General features: G+C 37.5%; 1 protein-coding gene across 8 annotated transcripts in view; it reads right to left on the reverse strand.

Annotated features, from left to right (window-relative positions):
- The window catches only part of Caap1 (caspase activity and apoptosis inhibitor 1), a 602989-nt gene that overhangs the window by 231299 nt on the left and 349850 nt on the right, over positions 1–21840 (reverse strand). The window lies entirely within an intron of this gene.

Below are 21840 nucleotides of genomic sequence, written 5' to 3' on the forward strand. Positions count from 1 at the left end.
GGCTAAGGGTCTGTCGATTTTGTTTATTTTTTCAAAGAACCAACTTTTAGTTTTGTCAATTTTTTCAATTGTTTCTTTTGTTTCGATTTCATTAATTTCACCTCTGATTTTAATTATTTCTTGCCTTCTACTTCTTTTGCTGTTGTTTTGCTCTTCTTTTTCTAGGATTTTGAGATGAAGTATGAGATCATTTATTGGTTGGTTTTTTCTTTTTTTAAGGAATGAACTCCACGCAATGAATTTTCCTCTTAGAACTGCTTTCAATGTGTCCCATAGATTCCGATATGTTGTGTCTGTGTTTTCATTAATCTCTAAGAATTTTTTAATTTCCTCCTTGATGTCTTCTATAACCCATTGATCATTCAGTAACCTATTGTTCATTCTCCAAGTGATGTATTCTTTTTCCTTCCTTCTTTTATCGTTGATTTTCAGTTCCATTCCATTATGATCAGATAGGATACATGATATTATCTCTACTCCTTTATATTGTCTAAGAGTTGCCCTGTGACATAATATATGATCTATTTTTGAGAAGGATCCATGTGCTGCTGAGAAAAAAGTGTAACTGCTTGATGTTGGGTGGTATATTCTATATATGTCAATTAAGTCTAGGTTATTAATTGTGTTATTGAGTTCTATAGTTTCCTTATTCAACTTTTGTTTGGAAGATCTGTCCAGTGGCGAGAGAGGTGTGTTGAAGTCTCCCATGATTATGGTATGGTGGTCTATTAGACTCTTGAACTTGAGAAGAGTTTGTTTGATGAACATAGCTGCACCATTGTTTGGGGCATATATATTTATGATTGTTATGTCTTGTTGGTGTATGGTTCTTTAAGCAGTATGTAGTGTCACTCTTTATCCCTTTTGATTAACTTTGGCTTGAAATCTATTTTATTTGATATGAGTATGGACACTCCTGCTTGTTTCCAAAGTCCATATGAGTGATATGATTTTTCCCAACCTTTCACCTTCAGCCTATGTATGTCTTTTCCTATCAAATGCGTCTCCTGTAGGCAGCATATTGTTGGGTCTTGTTTTGTGATCCATTCTACTAGCCTGTGTCTCTTGATTGGTGAGTTTAAGCCATTAACATTTAGGGTTATTATTGAGATATGGGTTGTTCTTCCAGCCATATTTGTTTATTTCTGTTACTAAACATGGTTTGTTTTCCTCTTTGATTATTTTCACCCCCTTTACTGTCCTACCTCCCACTGTTGGTTTTCATTGTTATTTTCCATTTCCTCTTCCTGTAATGTTTTGCCAAGGATGTTTTGAAGAGATGGTTTTCTAGCTGCAAATTCTTTTAACTTTTGTTTATCGTGGAAGGTTTTAATTTCATCTTCCATCCTGAAGCTTAATTTCGCTGGAAACACAATTCTTGGTTGGAACCCATTTTCTTTCAGTGTTTGAAATATGTTATTCCAGGATCTTCTAGCTTTCAGAGTCTGTGTTGAAAGATCAGCTGTTATCCTGATTGGCTTACCCCTAAATGTGATCTGCTTCCTTTCTTTAGTAGCTTTTACAATTCTCTCCTTATTCTGTATGTTGGGCATCTTCATTATAATGTGTCTAGGTGTGGGTCTCTTATGATTTTGCACATTCGGCATCCTGTAGGCTTCTAGGATTTGGGATTCTGTCTCATTCTTCAAGTCTGGGAAGTTTTCTTGTATTATTTCATTGAATAGATTGCTCATTCCTTTGGTTTGAAACTCTGTCCCTTCCTGTATCCCAATGACTCTTAAATTTGGTCTCTTGATGTTATCCCATATTTCTTGGATGTTCTGCTCATGGTTTCTTAACAGTCTTGCTGAGCTGTCTATGTTCTTTTCAAGTTGAAATACTTTATCTTCATTGTCTGATGTTCTATCTTCTAAGTGTTCTACTCTGCTGGTAGTATTCTCCATTGAGTTTTTAAGTTGGTTTATTGCTTCCTGCATTTCTAGGATTTCTAAAGCATGTATATCCTGAATTCTTTATCTGAAATTCCATCTGCTGCAGATATTACCTCTTCTAACGTTGAGTTGACCTGCATTGCTTGTGGTCCTTTCTTTCCTTGTCTCTTCATACTGTTCGCGTTCCTTTCTACTTGGTGAAACTGTTGTGCTATTGAATTTTCCCCCTATATATTTATATTGGTCTTGTATAGTTGCAAAGTCTCCCTCGCAGGCGCGGGCGGCGGCTCTGCCCCTCCTCCAATTGGGGCAATGTGCCTACCACGCCGGCAGGCCGCTGGGCCTGCTCTGCCGGTCCGTAGCAAGTCCGCCTACCTTGCAGGCGCGGGCGGTGGCTCTGTCCCTCTGCGGGCCACTAGGCTTGTTCTGTCGGTGGTGGCAGTTCTGCCTACTTTGCGGGCGCAGGCAGCGGCACTGCCCCTCTGCAGGCCTCTGGGGCTGTTCTGCCAGTGGGTCGCAGGTCCGCCTACCTTGCAGGCGCGGGGGGGGGCGGCTCTACCCTTCCTCAGGCCACTGGGCCTGTTCTGTCTGTCGGTTGCAGGTCTTGCCTGTTCTGTTGGTGGTCACAGTTCCGTCTACCTTGCAGGTGCGGGGGGAGGGTGCGGCTCTGCCTCTCAGCAGGCCGCTGCTCCTCTTCTGCTGGTGGCTCGCAGGCCAGCCTACCTTGCAGGAGTGATTGGAAGCTCTGCCCCTCCGCGGGCCACTGGGCCTTTTCTGTTGGTGGTCACAGTTCCGCCTACCTTGCAGGCGCGGGGGGTGGGGGGCGGCTCTGCCCCTCATCAGGCCGCTGGGCCTGCTCTGTGGGTGGTCACAGTTCCATCTACCTTGCCGGCGCAAGGGGAGGGGGCGGCTCTGCCTCTCAGCAGGCCGCTGCTCCTCTTCTGCCGGTGGGTCACAGGCCCGCCTACCTTGCAGGAGTGATTGGAAGCTCTGTCCCACCGCGGGCCACTGGGCCTTTTCTCTTTATTTATTTTTATGTGGTGCTGAGAATCAAACCCAGTGCCTCACACATGCCAAGCAAGCGCATTACCACTGAGCCACAACCCCAGCCCCCCAGCTGTGGTTTTGACCTGGACTGTCCTCCAAAGGCCCACATGTTGAAGCTGTGATCATCAGCCCATGGCACTATTAAGAGATAGAGAAACAAAGTGGGAGGAAGTTAGGTCACTAGAGACATGTCCTTGAAGGGGATATTGAGACCCCAGCTCCTTTGGCCCTCCACATCTCTCTCTCTCTCTCTCTCTCTCTCTCTCTCTCTCTCTCCCCCCCCTTCCTCTGCCACATACTCCCCACCACGATATTCTTTCCTTCTTGCCTCACCACAGTTTCAAATTGATGGGATCAAGCAACCATGACCTGAAACCTCTGAAACTGTAAGCCCAAATAAATCTTTCTACCTTATAAGCTGATTATCTCAGGTATTTTGTCACAGTGACAGAAAGATGACTATCACGAGTGGCACCATTAATAATTACTTGGAGGCGGATTATCTTTAAATGCAAGCATACACTTGTTCACACCAATCATTAAATACAAACATTTAATGCAAAAAGTGTTGGGTATGCAGGAGCACACTGATTAAATTAAACACTATAAGCAAATCACACCATCCTAGGACAACCATGAGCCTCACAATACTTCCGATTCCATGTGACTTCTCTTAGCCAAAGAGCAGACGTTGTCCTTGTCTGGTGGTTCTCTCCAGCCTATGGCTGGACATTAGGAAATGTTGGAGTCAGTCCGGGAACAGACAGAAAGGCAGCCAGTCTCACTGATGTCCCTGGAGCAAAAACTCTTGAGTGTGGCAGGACTTACAATTTAAATACAGTTCCAAGTTGGTGGTGTACATTGGTGATTGGTTACATCCAATGAAAGTCAATGTCCATTGGTTACGTCCAGTTAGGTGATATAATTACAGCTGTGCTCTCTATCGATTGCCATCAGTCATTGCTAGGCATGCCTATGGCTAGTGCCCCTTACAGCTCCTTATCAATTGCAAGCAGATGTGACTAACCAGTTCAATGGCTGCTGTTACTTAGAGTCACCAACTCAGTGAGTCTCAGCATGTCCCAGCATGTCTATGGAAGATGCTTCTTACACTAACACACCCATGTGTAGAGATGAGAAAACTGAGACCAAAATGAAGATGTCCACAGCCACTGTATTTTATCTTTCCACAAGAAAACAAAAAACTTCAATCGTCTCTCCCTGAAAGTTTCTTTTGACTCCTTTGAGAAATAAAAGGGCTTCTCTGAAGTCCCTTCTATTATACAATGTCCCTGATCTTTGAGGAAATGGAGAGTGAAAAAGGAAATGGCAGTGGAGTCTGTGCATTGGGGGAGCTCTTGTTCACTGCTCTTTAAAGGGTTTTAGCAATTCATGAGCCAATATTAGCAAGCAGGTAATAAATACAAAGCAGTGTTTGAGGTACCCTGAGGACACCCCAAATTATAAAATCTTCCTCTTACCTCCAAGGAGTTCAAAATCTAGCTGAGAACATAGAGAAGGCATTAAACAGCATGATAAGATTTAAATAGCAGTAATATAAGGGGACTCTCAGAGCAATAAATGATTAATTTCTAAATAAGTGGTACAATTTGTTCCTGCCATAGGAGGTCAGCAAAGGAAGAATTTCTGAAGAGAAGGGATGATGAGGGCAGAGAGTTGAGTCTTCAAGTAATTAGTAATTCCACAAACACTTAACAACGCCTACCACGTGTCTAACATTCTTCTGTGTAATGATGCCCGAAGGGTTAGAAAAACAGAGTGGTACACGTATTAAGCTCAGAGTCCAGAGGGGAATCTAGACATTTGGTCAGATCACTCAAATGCCATAGGAACAGCAGCTATGGCAGAGATGTGCCCAGGATACTTTGTTTAGGCCTAGACAGTGGCATCCACCAGCAGCCCTCCCTGGCAGGAGCAAGATGGGAGAAGGGGCTCCAGCAAAGGAACTGCCCAAGTTGATTCTTCAAGAATATACAAGGGTTACCCGTAAAAAGAAAAAAAATAGAAGATGAAAAGTTAGTACAAACGTATGGGGAAAGGAGGCAAAAGAGGAGTTAAATAAATATGAAGAAAGACAGAAATTCAAGCCAAAAACAATCAAAATTTTAGAAATTCAGAAGAAAGGCTGGGATCATTTTAAACAAAATCCTTTAAAGAGGAATTATTTCAATATAAGGCTAAGAGAAAGTATTTAGATATGAGAGAAATAATCAGGTTTTTTTTTTCAGTTTATGTTATGCAACACAATTTGGAAGTGAGCTGCTTGCATAAAAGAATACAGCACATTATATGCTCCTTGAATGTACCTAGAACCAAGAAGATACTCAAAATGTTTGCTATGTGACAAATTTGTACACACACATGAACTCCAAACCAGGAACCAACATGCAATCTAATCCCAGGTCATGTTGAGGAGTGATCTCAAAATTAAAAGTTAGATGTTTGGTTGTTAGTTTGCCTTTCATGCAAACTTCATCTTCATGTCTGCCAGAAGTAGCTCATAGGGCTACTTTTTTGGCCCTAACCTCAGCTTATAAAATGCACTTGCCAAAAAGGAGATCTAGACAACATTTATTTGTCTAATTTCACTAAAACGTGCAACCAGCCAATTACTAAGGAATAAAAAACATGCTCCAAAAGAATTCATGGGCCTTGACAGGAAATATCATGAAAAAACTTACAACATCATTTACCCATGTATATAAATACTGTATACATATATACTTCTTCTTTATAAAGATATGGATGGATAGATAGATAGATAGATAGATAGACAAACATATATAAAAATATAAACTTTCTTTTGTCCATTCATAAGTCAACTAATAATTGACAAAGAGGCAGCCGAGCAGAAGAATGAAGTGCACAAGGTCTGAAGTTGAATAACAAGCATTCGATCTTGGCCCCTCAACCTATCATCTGAATGAATACTTTTCCTGCAATAGTAAACAACTTGGCCTCTTTTTCAGTTTATGTTATGCAACACAATTTGGAAGCCTCGGTTACCATTTCCTTAAAATAAAAATAATAATACTACACACCATGTGTGATTGTTGAGGATTGAAAATGATGCAACTCATTAGAGAAATGCAAATCAAAACTACTCTAAGATATCATCTCACTCCAGTCAGAATGGCAGCTATTATGAAGACAAACAACAGTAAGTGTTGGCGAGGATGTGGGGATAAAGGTACACGCATACATTGCTGGTGGACTGCAAATTGGTGTAGCCAATTTGGAAAGCAGTATGAAGATTCCTTGGAAATATGTGAATGGAACCACCATTTGACCCAGCTATCCCTCTCCTCGGTCTATACCCAAAGGACTTAAAAACAGCATACTATAGGGACACAGCCACATCAATGTTTATAGCAGCACGATTCACAATAGCTAAACTGTGGAGCCAACCTAGATGCCCTTCAGTAGGTGAATGGATAAAAAAAAATGTGGCATATATATTCAATGGAATTTTACTCAGCAATAAAAGAGAATAAAATCATGGCATTTGCAGGTAAATGGATGGCATTGGAGAAGATAATGCTAAGTGAAGTTAGCCAATCCCAAAAAAACAAATGTCGAATGTTTTCTCTGATATAAGGAGGCTGACACATAGAGGGGTAGGAAGCAGAAGCATAGGAGAAATAGATGAATTCTAGATAGGGAAGAGGGGTGGGAGGGAAAGAGAGGGTGCTGGGGATTAGCAAGGATGGTGGAATGTGATAGACATCACTATCCAAAGTATAAGTATGAAGACACGAATTGGGTGTCAATATACTTTATATACAAACAGAGATATGAAAAATTGTGGCATATATATATATATATATATATATATATATATATATATATATATATAATTGTAATGCATTCCACTGTCATTTTTTAATTAATTTTTTTAAAATGATGCAACTTATATAACACACTTAGCATGTTGCTGGCATGTCATGAGAACTCAGTAGCAGTCTCAGAACTATTCCACATATACCAGAAATGATTCCATAATACAGAGACATACTAAAAGCATTAAAGTGATTAGATGGGAATGGCTAGTCTTTTTGGTGCTGGCTATAAATTCACTAGCATAATAAACTTCTTTTGTAAAGAACCATCCATTGCTTAAAACACAGAACCATTTGTCATATTGTTCTCCATATATTCCTGACTCTTTGGCTCACCTCATCTGTACAAATGAAACTTTAAAAAAATACTCCTCAATCTAATCACTTCTGGAGCCTGCAAAACAATATATTATTTATAAAATATAGGATCCCAACTGACAACTGGTTGAAAATTAGGACAATGATATAGCCACGCACCTGGATAAAATGACCTACAAGAACTTGAGCAATCCTGATGATCCCCCAAAGGCAACAAAGTAGTGATTTGGTTGTTTTGTTTGTTTGTTTGTTTTTAAAGCTCTCTCCCTTGAATTGAGCCTAACTCTATTTCCCATCATCCTCTACTCTCATATATTATTTCTGGGGAATAATATTAAGAGGTAATCTTTGCCAAGATTCTAAATTGCTTGTATTAATGTACATAAAAGTTAAAAAAAAATAAAAAGCACATATTATCCAAGGCTGAGAGCAAAAGCAGTCAATCAAGAGCTTGTAATATTTGGAGCTGGATTATAAATGGTAGAAATTTCAGAGGGTAAAAACAAAAGCTTCATATACCAGACTCAAGCAATATTTAAAGCATCAAACATTTATTTGAAATCTTTGTATTTTGTATGTGTGTAATATGGATCTTTCCATCAGGAGAAGCATAAGTTTTGAATAGTATTTAAAAACTCACATTTTCATAACTGACTTTTTTCTCTGTCCTGAGAAAAGGAATTATTCTTCTGTTTTGTAAATCCAATGGCTTGGGTATATGATGGTCGAGAGCTCAGGTCTTCAGGCACAAGGAAATGTTGAAAACTAAAATCCTAAAACCTAAGATGAATTATTATTCTTTTAAGCTCTGGTGAAGTTTAAAAATAAAGCCATCAATAGCTTTTGTTCTATAATTGAAACCAAAGGTCTACTTTCCCTCACTGTCTTTACTTTTGCTTTCAAATAAAATCTTTAGATCTAAAAGTCTCTCTTTTGGGCTGAGGTTTATTAAACCCTGATATGATTCCTCTAGGGTTGAAGATCCTCATGTTAAACTGCTTACCAAAGGTTTACAAATTGAAATGGCTCTCTGGGGAATTTTTTTCTGCCCAGTTAGTTCTGTTACTACTGTCTCTGAAGTCAGAGATTATTGAGATAAAACTGATTAGAAAAGCCAACCCTCTCTAACTTCCAACACCAAATAGGTCAGAAAAGCAGAAATCAGAGGGCTTGGAGCTGTTTTTGCTTTTATGTTATTAAAAGACTTACTCAAGTAAGTGAAAGCCTTTTTCTTCAATACCAGTTTTCAGAAAACAATGCCTCGAAGGATCTTTTCTTTCTTTCCCAACACAACATTCAGAGCACAAATACTTGATCAAATTCTGGATTAATCTGTGCTACTTCAATTATTGATTCAACTGCAAAGTGACTTCTTATAAATTTCACATGGTATATCAAGGAGACTATTCAATTTAGTAAGAGAATGAACAAAAAAAATGGAGACACAATGTCTAACAAAGACAAGGAAAAATACAAACACAAAAACCTCCATGTTCTCTCCTGAACCTCAATTTTTATGATGCCTATAAATGTAGCATATAAGTTCAGTCTTAGATTTCCTTCCTAGGTCTGTGACATAGCATTATATATGGTTTGTCCAAAATTTTTTTATTATTCTCATTTCTTCTAAGAGTAAGAAAAAAGTTTAAGTAAGCAGTTCCTGCATATACGTAAGTGGGGGCATGGTCTAAAATGTGCCCTAATGGACGAAAGCTTGGAAACAATAGCTGCTGACATCTGAGACCAGTATAGAAAAAGGTCAAGTATATTTTTTTCACAAATGGTCCTGTCCATACTGCAAGAACCCCATTTCTAACCTCCTAGAGTTGGCTACCACCAGTGTTTTAATACGTTTACTGATGAAACTTTGACTTTTTCAGCAGCCTATTCCTCAACTCTTTTTGTACATTAGGTAAAAGCTCTTCACATTGAGCCACAGTCTGCCTCCACCTACACCTGGCAGTTCCTATCATGGCCCAGGGATCCCCTCTGCTCCTTTGTCCTCAGTATTCTACTGTTAAAATGAACAATTCCTTGATTTATTCCTCCTAATATGGATTCCAGACTCCCATCCCCAGGAATATTCTCATTTCATGTTTAATGTCATTTGTGCAATGTGATTTGCACCACTGGAGAGGTGCCCACCACAGTAAGTAGCTGATGGCCCATGGCCTGGACAGTGTGGTTTTATTTTGTTTTACTGAATACCAAGTCGTTGGAAGGCACAGATAGCTGTCAATGAAACTTATTTGGGTTAGAAAATAGTCTCATTGTTTATGATATGTGGCAGTGTGCCTAATGAGGGAAGATTTTTTTTTTTAACCAGAAAAGGTTACAAAAAATGTTGAAAACTAAAAATGCCAGCCACTTATGTATCTAGAAATGGAACCAGCAAATGACCCCTGGAAAAAAAAAATTATTTTCTGGAAAAATCATTCAAATAGCATTAGCTAAAAAATAGAAAGGTAAATAGATACCCACCCCGCTGAAGAAAAGTGTGAAAGGGTTCATTTCTACAGCTTAGCCAAGTGAATTTCTCCAAACATCCTTTAGAATTCCAAGTTCTGGTGGAGGATGGGAAATGAGCACTTTGCATAAGCAGCTGGGAGAGAGTGGCTTTTGGGGAAAGAAAACACCAACACAATTAAACACCTAGACTACAAAGATAGAAAATGGTAGGAAATAAAGCAGCCAAGCTCCTGAAATAAAATAACCATAGGTGAAAAAATTAGACACAAGAGAGCTTGTATAGCACAAGAGGGCTGATTTCTCCTTAAAGTCAAAAAAGGAAAAAAAAAAGAATAGACTTTTCATTTGTGGGAACCTAGTGCCCTCTATCTACATCCTCTACAACTCCAGGTATAGGATTTAAGGAGGGAGGTCTTTGGGTAAACCTAAGAAATCGCCATTTTGAAAGAACCAATGTGTCGTGGCTGCCTCTTGTTTGGGTATAATACTGACAGGTAGGATCATCATCTCTTCAAGAACTGTGAGCATCAATGGCTGAAACAAGGTTCAGCCACCATAGTGTCACTTTGAGCATGATCCTCAAACACAATTCCTCCTTGCAGGGACTCCACAAACCTTCATCAGCATAGATAAGGGCTCAAGGTGAGGTCACACAGATCTAGGTTTGTAACCTGGTCCTACTCTTTCCCAGCTATGTCATGTTAAATCCTTTAAAGCTGTCTTGTTTTCCAATTCATATGTGAAATAATATCTTCTGTCTTATAAGACTGCCATGAAAGTTTGAGTCCAATAATGAGGTCAAAGATTTAACATATTCTTTATGAACTGATTTTAAAAAGTGTTATCTTTTATATATCTTTTATTTTTAATGTAAAATGTAAAACATATTTTAGAGAAGTACATGAAATGGAAATACACAGCTAAATAAATTATTTTAAAATAAATGTAATTCAGATTTTTAAAATTTTTTTAATTTTAGAATTTTTCTTTGCTTTTTAGAATTAGTGTCTTCTTTTAATCACTTTTAAGTTCTCTCAAAATTTTCAAGCTTGGTTTTGATTGTCTTCTATATACTAAGCTTAGTTAGTTATTTTAAACTTTCGATAATCCTGCATACTCTTATTTACATCAGCTTCTCTCTCCGTATGCCAGGTCAATTTTTATGAAGTGATAGACATGGAATTTTTAGAAATAATTTTAGAAGTTGGAGATAGGGCTCAGTGGTAGAGTGTTTGCCTAGCAGGTACAAGGCACTAGTTCAATTCCCAGAACAACAGGAGAGAGAGAGAGAGAGAGAGAGAGAGAGAGAGAGAGAGAGAGAGAGAAAATATGAATTTTAAATCTCCAAAAGTATTTAACTTCTTCCAGAAAATATTTTTTGTTGCTTGAGTCAAGTCTTTTGAGACACCAGCAATCACCCTCCTCAGTTCCTAAGACTAAGGTTTTCTTGGCCTCCCACATGGCCCAAAACTGGGCTGACTGGCTTCCCAGTCATCTTGATGATTAACCATTCTGGTTCCAAACCCAAAGAACAGTACCATGGTCCCTACTGTGACAGAGTCTCAACTGTAACTTCTGTTTACTTTGTCCCATAAGTCTGTCAAAATTAATACTCAACATTTTGACCAATAATCAGAAAATGCAAACAACCTGACTACTGGGTTCACCTCTCCATGCATCTTTGCTAAATCATGGTTCCATAATCCTTCAGAATATTTTTAGTTTCTTCTGTATGTTCAAGTACATAATCATGTGCCATATGACAATGTTTCAGTCAACAACAGACCACACATACAATGGCATATGCCATGTAGCCTAGGTGTGTAGTTGGTTATATCTAGTTTACAATGTTCCTGCCATGACAAAATTTCCAAACAGTGCGTTTCTCAAAACTTATTCCATCATTAAATAACATATGCTGTATATGCTTTCCTTAATGTTGTCCAACTGCTTTTGTTATCGTCATTCAGAATGTTGGTTCAAATTGTCTTTTACTAAAAGTGAAAGTCTCGACTCTTATTAGTATCTGTTCAATTACCCACAATACAAAACCTAAATAATGGGCAGGATTACTGCTTCATATGTGTCTATTGATACCTATTTCAACCTTGTCTTATAATCATTGAAAAATTATTTCTCTTCTCCTTTATTGGACTTTTAAGCTCTTCTATGACACAATTCATAACCATGTCTGACTTGCCCATTTATTATCCCCAATTCTATATCTCATTCACATTAGCCTTGCAGAAACAATTAGGTGAATGAATAAACCTAAATGTCTCCTGTTGCAAAAACTGGTCACTTCTGAAATAGAATCCCTAAATTATCCTAAACTATGTAATGGATCGTCTCAGAAGACATAAAAAGTAAACTATGGTCCCAAACAACAATTTTGATTTGCATTAAAAAAGTTTCTCCAGATCTTATATAATAAGCAATTGCATACTTGCTAAAATATATATCAGTATTAGGATTCAGAAAATGAAAGTTTGGATACCCCAGGCTGCAGTTTCAATATTGATCTGCATATTTCATTCAGTATCAGCACATGTGACTTAAATTGTATAGCCATTGCTCTCATTAAATTCATAAACTCCCTCTGGAGTTCATGGCAGCCATCTGGCCAAATATTGGCTACTTACATTTGAAACTCAATTGCATTGAAGTCACTGAATCTCTCAATCAATTACAAAGGTTCTGAGCTCTTAGGGTTTACATTGATTGGCTACCATTTTCCTAATGGAGTCATAGCCTCTGTAATTACCTATTTGACAGGAGAGGTGCCTGCTTTCTGAAGGCTATATATTCTAACTCTTCATTTACCTAAAATGTTCGTTGGCAGGCCTCATAAGAGCATCAGCTACAAAATGTGATTAGAGTTAATGTAAGTGTAACAGAATGATGTCCTCATCTCATCTCTACTTATTGCATATGGTTGCCACACATTATTCAATAACAGGGATTGCATTTTCAAAGTAACTTCCATGTACATTTTTATTTTATAATTCATCAAGTGCCACAATTTATGCATTTGCACACAATTTTCTATCTACAAACTTACTCAAAAGTACAGTTTAGTTCAAAAAGCTAAAAATATCTCTTTGCAAATATATTCTGGCCTTCACAACATGAAGCATATTTGATCATGGCTTTTTAATGGGTATAGGGAAAAGTAATTAGGATCCCCTTTCTTAATTATGGGCAGTGATAGAAGGAACATTGCCGTTGGATTCAGACACACGTGTCAGATTCCAATGTCAGCTAAGTCACCAATTACCTTCATGGCATAGGTTAAATATTTTTATCTTTCTGAGTCTATTTGCTTATAACATTGAGACATTAATATCACTTCATTTCAATATTGTTTACAATATTGTTTTAAGATAATAAGATACTTCTTGGAGGAAACTGTTATGGAGAGTTTTAAGGAATAGACTGTTAAAACACTATGACCAAGTTTTAAGCTCATTCTAACCCACTTCCAAATCTCTGAGGAAATCACACAGGACCACACAGCCTGGCCCATCCCACTGGCATGGTACTCAAGGGAAGCTTTATCACAGCCGCTGTGTCTACATACATTCCACCCGCTGTGGCTGCTCATGGGTCACTTTCTTACAATAGCCTTAGCAGACTCTGCTGGCTCTTCATCCAGTTTTATACAAAAGGCCAGAATAAGTGAGTTCAGTTTCTCTGAAAATAATGCATGACTGGTAATTGGTGGATGGCTGAACCAAAAAATCTGTATATGGTATCTTGTAGCACATGAATAATTCATGCACAATAATCGTGACAATAATTTTTACTCTTGTTATATAATTCTCCGAGCCTTTCAGCTACCTCTGAAGGAGGCAGCATTTGATCTGGGCCTTTAAAGAAGGACAAGTTTTCAATAGTTTCATTTGCAGAGAAAGTGAGATATCCAGATATGTGTACAAGCAGAAATTGCCTAAAGTGACTAGTGCATGGTGTGGAGAGGGTCATGAGAGGTGAGGCCAGAAATGTAAGGTGAGTAGAAGAATGTAGTAGGCCAGAGGGAGTTGTCAAAGGTTTTCAGAAAAAGGAATAACATTATCAGAGCCAGACTTTATTACCTACATTTAAAATAACGTTGAAAGAAGTCGGGGAAAGAGAGAGGAAAGCTAATACAACCTGCTTTCCTGTGGCTGAAGAAGTTTCCACAGGGCTTACATTGAGCATGTTATATATCTGAAATATTTTGCTAAAATAATGCACCAAGTTCTCCCAGTCCTTCCCTTGGATTAGTTAAGATCCCTGAGATTTGTAATCAAATTATCTAAGACTGAAACCCATAACTTACAAGTTGTATAAGCTCAAGCAAATTATTTAGACTCCCTGAGCCTTCATGAGCACATGGAAATTCTGGAGTCAATAAAAACACCAACCTCTTGAGTCATGGGAACACAATAAGATGATATTTGGTGTTATGGTTTATATATGAGGTGTACCCCAAAAGATATGTGTGATACAATGCAAGGAAGTTTACAGGTGAAATGATTGGGTTATGAGAGCCTTCACCTAAATCAGTGCATTATCTGCTGATAGGGATTAACTGGAAGGTAACTGTATGCAGGTAGGGTGTGACTGGAAGAAGTAGGTAGTTAGGAGGTGTGCTCTAGGTATATATTATGTCCTTTCTCTGCTTCCTGGTGTGATGTCTTGAGCTGCTTCCTTAAGACCCTCTTCTGTCATGATGTTCCACCTTACCTCAGGCCCTGAGAAATGGAATCAGTCATCTGTGACCTGAGACCTCTGAAATCGTGAACACCATATAAACTTTTCCTCCTCTAAAATTATTTTTGTCAGGTCTTTTTGTCACAGCAGAAAAAAAAAGAAAAAGAAAAAAGAAAGAAAGGAAAAAAAGAAAGAAAAAAGAAAAAAAGCTGATTAAAACACTTGGAAAGTTCTAGCACCTGGTAAATATTTGAAGAATATTAGCTATTGTTCAATGAAATATGGACATAAATTAAATTTAATTTTAATCATTTCGGTCCAACTTTCTAGCCTATTACCACCTCTTTACATCTTTACCTCATATTAGCTATCTAGTCTAGATTTGTGCCTTTATGGAAGGACAATTTGGATACAATTTTTCCACTAAGTTTCATTTGTCTTATCAAATTCCTTCATCTTGTCCACAAAAGTATTATGAAATGTTTTGCAAATCACTTTGCAATTAAAAATACAGAAAATTTTATTTTTATTTAAATAGCAGAAAATACAATCAATTTATCTGATGACTTGTTCTAATGAACCTTCAATGGTACCTAGAGATCAGTGCATTTCCTTTTAAGTCTTCCCAAATCTCTTAATATTCTTCTTAAGGGTATTAGAGATCAGTTAAAGCCCAACACTCTGCATTTCTATGATCCACATTTCCACATTCCTCAGAGCAGAGCTCCAATAATATTCTATATCATACCTTTACTCAGAAATCTGTAGTGATTGTTTCTATACTGAATATAGAGGCCACTGTGGAAACCTTGAAGGGATTAGAGATTTAGCTCATCACTAAAATAGGTGCGCTAAGAGGGTTAATTCCAGCAGGCATGGAATTGGCTTGAGCTGTTTTTCTGAAATCAGAGATTTGCCTGCATGGTACTGACATCTGGTCAAGACAATAAATGTATGTTTCAATGGCGGTGTTTGGGAACTGTTTAAACTACCCTATCAGCATGACTGATGGTTTACACCTAGTTTCGTTGAGACACCCAGAGGACTCTGACACTGGGTCTAATCACAGAAATGAAGTATTTACATGCCCAGCATAGTCTAAGAGCCCTATTTAAGACTCAGAGTTTCTGGTCCTGAGGCATTCCATGATCATGTTAGTTGTTCTTAATCTGAAAGGGACAGAGTATCCAATATGGCACTTCAAGAGAAGACAACAGGAGCCTATTACTGGCCTCTCCAGATCCTTTGCTGTGAGGGAGCCTTTGATTAAAATGAATATCCTAACTGTTTACTGTAGTTCTGATACAATATGTTATCACCATTATGGATTTTTTTCAGGAAATTACTGTGGATTTGGAAGTATTCTCATTTGGGGTCTTATGAGTGTATGTAATGAAACCTAATGAGACCAGCCTAATGCTGAAGACACAAAATAAATTATCCCATGATATTTTACTTACACATTTTATATACTTAATAGATTCCTTAAGTAATTTCATTTCTGGCTCCAGAATTCAGGCTCTTGGAGATTTCTAAAACAGAAAACAGCTAAGTAATCAGATCATCTCAGAAAAAAAAAATCACTTATTAATCATGCGATTCTGTGATTTAATGAAGATTGTATTGCCCTCTTTTATTTAAGCTTTTTCGTGAAATTATCAGAAATTCAACGAATATAGCCTAAATTCTTCCAAAGCAAACAAACACCTTTCCAGAATAAAGCAGATCAAGAATCCCTTGTAACTTCCTGCACTTTGTAGTAATGGCAATGTCACCTCTGAGAGGAATTTACTTGTTTCACACAAACAAAAGCAGGTGGTAAGATGCAGGTGTTGTCATGTTTGTGAGCTCTAATGAGGATGTAAGAGTTTGCTGAGAAAAAGAATAATAAAAATGAGGTGTTTCTTTTCCACCATCTCCAGATTATTTGAGAGTGAAAAAAATAGGCATATTACAGTGCTACACATGATGGAAGAAGACAATAAACTGTTTCATCTGAGTTAAAAAGAAAATTTTCCATAGTTTTGAGACGCTATAGTGATAAAGGAAAGCAGAGAGTGCACCAGGGATCCTAATATGTAAGGTGCTCATTCTATAGAGAGGACCAGAACACCCCAAGAAGATTTGGATTCTTTTTCTCACCCTACATAGCTGCTTTATTCTACACAGAAAGAATGGCAGGTCTCTGTCATATAATTTTTTGAGTGCACTTTTGAATTAAAATACAAGTATTAAAAAAAGAAACATTACCAATCATCCTACAAATCAGGTCATTCCCAAACCAATAATTGACTTTCTGTTTCTCAAATCCTTTTACCAAATAGCAAATTTATATGGAGTTAAGAAAAGGACTTAGCAACTCTATGACACAAATAGGAGCCTTCAGAAACAAAGTAAGGAGGGTTCTACCCATTTTTTGATGCTTTTTTAAATTGTCTTTTCCTGCTGTATATAAGAAGAAAACCACTTATTATCAATATCTTGGGGGAGAAAAGGAGAGGAGACTACAAATTAACAGCTTATGCTTTGAGCTTCTTGTACTGCTCCCAAATAAAAATTGGAAATAATATATTTTAAATTAAATTAAAAATATACCTAGCGCCCCCCCCCCCTCCCCAAATAAGATGGTTAGTACACTGCACCAGAAATGGAATAGAAACCCACAGTGATGAGCAGGGCTGAAGCCAGGGGCCTGCTGGGTTCCAAGTCCATAAGCAGTCAGAAATAACTATACTCTGATCCCTGCAAAGTAACAGGCAGCAACAAAACACTTTTCATGACAGGGAATAAAGATAGAATCACTGACTAAATTCAGGGCTACAACAGACTTCCCTGCTAAAGAAGAGGCTTAATAAAAGTTCCAAGTGCTTTCAGGACAGAATGTGATTGAAAACCACTGTGCTAAAAATATAATCAAACAAACACAACACACACACACACACACACACACACATGCACACAGCAAATGCATGCACTGACAGAGTTCTAGCCCAGTAGCTGCACTTTTCTTTAAGACCAAAATCAAAAGGGAATAGGAGCTATTAACTGACACTGGATTACAGGAAAACCAGATGGATGCAAATGCCCACTCGTTAGATAAGTCAAAGGTACAGAGTTAAGAGTAGAAAAATTAGAAAAGTTAAGATGTATTCTATAAATCCTAAAGAAACTTCTACGATAAAAGAATGAAGAATTATAGCTAACGAGCCCAAAAGATAGATAAAATGCAATAATAAATTGTATTTGATTAATCCAAAAAGGCGAGGAAAGAGAAAGGGAAATGGAAGTAAATGACAGAGAAAGTAAATATCCAAGTAGTAGATTAAATTAAGCCATTTTTATATTTATATCAAATGGAAAAGGTCTTAACTTCCCATTTTAAACAAAGATCATCAGACTGGATAAAAATGCAAGACCGATCTATATGTCCCCAATAAAAATGTCAAAATAATTCTACTTTGTGTATAAAGGCACTCAAAATAAGAGATGGTTAACATCCAAAACATGCAAGAAATTCAATAGCAAAAATAAATAAATAAATAAACCCATTTAAAAATGGGCAAAATATCTGAATAGACATTTATCAGAAGAAGACACAAATGGTCAACATATATATGAAATGTTCAACATCACTAATCCTCATAGAAGTACAAATTAAAACCACCATGAGGTTACAGATTAGACCTACTGGAATGGCTATTAGCAAAATAACTAAAAGTCCCAAGTGCTGGTGAGCAAATGGAGAACAGGGAAAAGTGTGGAATCTCCTCAAAAAGTAAAGCTAGAGCTGCCATACAATCCAGGAATTCTACTGAAATGAGTACCCCAAAGAGGTGTCTGGACTCCTGTGTTCACTGCAGCATTATTCACAATCACCAAGATACAGAATCAACCTGTGTCCATCAATGAATGAATGGATAAATGGTGAATATGCCTTTGGGTACATACACAATGCCTTTAAAAATAAGGGAATCATGTTATTTACAGCAACATGAATGAACCTAGAGGACATTATGTTAACTAAAAGAAGCCGGAAGAAAAAAAAGAGACAAATATCATAATATCTCACTCATACATAAAATCCAAAAAAGTCCAACTCAGAGAAACCAAATAGAATACTAGTCATCAGAAGAAGGGTATGAAGTGGTTAGGGAAATGTTAGGTCAAGAGATCTAGTGTGCGTCATAGTGACAGTAGCTAATAACGATGTATTGTATACTGGAAAATTATTAACAAAAAGAGTAGACTTTTAAGGATTCTCACCACAAATAAATGATGAGTTTTGAATAATATGTTAGTTTGATTTAGCTGTTCTACAATATAAAAATATTTTAAAACATTGTGTTTTATGCTGTAAATATATGTTTTGTTAATTAATTAAATTAAAATTTAAAGACAGTAATCTGGGAAATTCACATGCAGAATATGAAGGAAGAATGGGAAAAGAGGCAGGAAGGACAGACTATAGAAAACAAGAATAAAATTTTGATAATTAAAAATGAAATTGATTTTTTTCAAAAATCAAATATAACTCTCAAAACAGAAAACAGAAAAAAAAATTTTAATTAAAAAATGAACAAATCTAAACAACCAACCTTTAATATCTAACAGAGATGACAGAAAAGGAGAACAAAGGAAAGGGAAGAAGTTATCAAAACTAAAGGAAAATGGAAATTTTTCCAGAACTGAAAGGAAAGAGTTTCCAAAAAAGAATAGCTCCACTGATTGCCCAGCACAGTGTTTGAGAGGCTCATAGGAAACATCTTCATGTTACAGAAACCAGGATTTAAGGTAAATTTTAATAAGCCTCCGGTATGAGACAGGGCCAGATTTCATGTGAAAAAAAATCAAGATCAAAGAATCAGAGTACTTTAAAATAGCAAAAACACAGGAACACACATAAAATGAAAGCTCAAAGACAGTACGTGGCTACTTAATAGGTTCTGAAGCAAAAGTATTTCCAATCGTGTGCATGTGAAGTTAACTCCTGAAGGGTGTGCTAAAGCAAAACAAGGTAGAACTGAGAGCACCAGGGATATTTCAAATACAACACGCCTCAATGACGGGAATGAGAGGACCACACAGCAATGCAAATCCCAAGGAAGTGAACTACAGACAAAGTCATCCGTTCCATCTCAGTGGCCTGCTGCACCTGGAGGACACCACTCAGGTTTGCCCTCCCCTGCTTCTGCATGTTCCTGCCATGAGTTACTTGCTTCTCTTTGGAAGACTGTAACCCAAAATTACAGGAGACAGAGAATTCTGGAAAATGCTGTGCTAAGCTGCTGCCATGTGATGCCAAGGAGAAGATTAAAAGGGTAGGAGTGGGTTCCTTGTTCTGCACCATCCCCCAGATTATGTGTGATCCCTCTGGCCTACCTTCAGCAAGAACCCTGGGAGATGTGTTTAACCAGAATCCCCCTTACCCCTCATGTTTCCTCTCACTTATTTTCTATCCACTGCACCTTTAGTATAAATTCCCACTTTTTCTCATTGTATTCCGAGCTGAGCCTGATCTCTCTCCAACTACAAAACCTTACGGTAGTAGCCTCCTTTGCATGGCCTTGTCATTTTTACAAGTGTAATGAACAAAAATTTTGTTTAACTCTTCTTAAGTTTCTTTACAGGGGACAACCAGAAAGGAGGGAAGATGACAAAGAACAGAAATCCAAGAAGGCAGCAAAGTAGCAGTCCCAGAACAAAGCAAAGAAACAGGGCTGGGAGTTAAGGAAAGATATTACCAAGAGAAAGAGAAATGGATCCCTGCAGGTCAGCTGCGAGCAAGTTACATAACCCTAACAATGGGAGCTGAAAACCAGGATTCTATTTAGTGTGACAAAAAATTGTAAAATCTTTAAATGTCCAAAAATAGGCTACTTAATAAATTTTTGCATATCCAGAGGATGAAATACAATATACTAATGATAATGTGTGTATTGACATGATTAAATGTCACTAACATGAGATTAATATGAAAAAATATGTTGAAGTACCTTACTATTTATGTAAATACTTAAAAATTAGAACAATACCCTTCATTGTGTGTGATTACATATGTATTCAGCAAAAAGTTAAATATATGCATTTGATTTTCACAACATTCCTGATGGTGATTGGATGAAGGGAAAGAAGGAAGGAATAAGGAAAGGTAACTTAATGGATATGGGAGACCCTCATATGTTTGAAATGATTTTTTTTAATAATCTGAAACAAGTCTGGGCATGGTGGAAAACACCTGTAATCCCAGGGACTCAGGAACCTGATGTAGGAAAATGCTAGAATTTGAGACTCGCCTAGGCAACTTCGAGAGACCCTGTCTCAAAATGAAAATATAGGAAGGGCTGGGAATCTTATAGTGCTGGCCCAACTTGTAGAAGGCCCTAGGTTTAATTCCCAGTACCACAAAAAATAAAAAGAAAGAAAGACAGACAAATAATCTGAAACAAATATTTCTTAAAATGTACTTATCTTGGAGAGTGAGTATATGGCATTTTTACACTCTCCTTTGACTTGTGTTATTTTCTCAATCTAAAACACAAATTTTAAAAGTCAATTTGCCTCCTGAGCTCCTTGGTGACAACAGAAACCACATCTTTAGGAGAGAAATTTGGGGAACATTATCTACCATTTGTAATTAAGATATTTATGCTAGTCTTTTCTATTTTGTAACTCTCTGAACTAAAGTCCCTTGGAGATAAGCGTAGTAAACATCACTATTGACTATTGCTAGATCAGCATCCTGGAGGACACGTCCTGCCATTAAAAACTCTCACCTCTGCTATCATCAGAACAGGCATTAAAAATAACAACAAGCATTTCCAAGCAATTTGCCAGACCTTGGCTGGGTTTACTTACATTGAGTGTATAATGTGCAGGAAATGTTAGGCACTTCACATCCATTGTCTTGCACATCCCCCTCAGGGCCCTTATAGCCATAATAAGATAGAAGAGGTGTAGGGTTTAGTGTAGGCAAAGTACATCTGAAACCTTGCTCCATCTCTTACACTTCTTGTAACCTCAGAGCTTCACAATTCTCTGAGCCAATTTCCTCTCAGGCAAAAGAATTTTTCAACCTTACAGATAATTACAAAGGATGAATGAGATCATATCTAACATGGTGAATTGGATCTCAGGAATATCACCTCCCCCATTTTACAGACAAGAAACAGAAGTACTGAGGGATCCATTGATATGACCCTGGTTACCCTGAAAGAATCAAGGAAGCATGACAGCCAGGTGCATGAGCTACAGAGCCAGTTGAAGGAACAGCTCTGACATTTGTCAGCTGTGTAACTTTGGTCAAGTTAATGTCTTTGTGCCTTAGTTTCTTTATACACAAATGAGAATAGTAAGGAAACCACTTCATATGGTTGTTATTTTAAAAAATATATCATTTGGATCAAAAGCCAGCACATCAAAAGCATGATGTAATCTAATAATAAGTAACATGTAAGTCATTAACTCAATACATAGAAGTTCATGCACCATGGGGAAAAAAAATATGTTGCCGCTCTTTACACAGCACTCAACCAGCAGGGATAGTGGCATGCACACATTTG

This window comes from Marmota monax, unplaced genomic scaffold (assembly GCF_021218885.2).
Source record: "Marmota monax isolate L192 unplaced genomic scaffold, Marmota_monax_Labrador192_F-V1.1 WCK01_AAM20220418_F8-fsc00033, whole genome shotgun sequence".
In the NCBI taxonomy this organism is placed as follows: Eukaryota; Metazoa; Chordata; class Mammalia; order Rodentia; family Sciuridae; genus Marmota; species Marmota monax.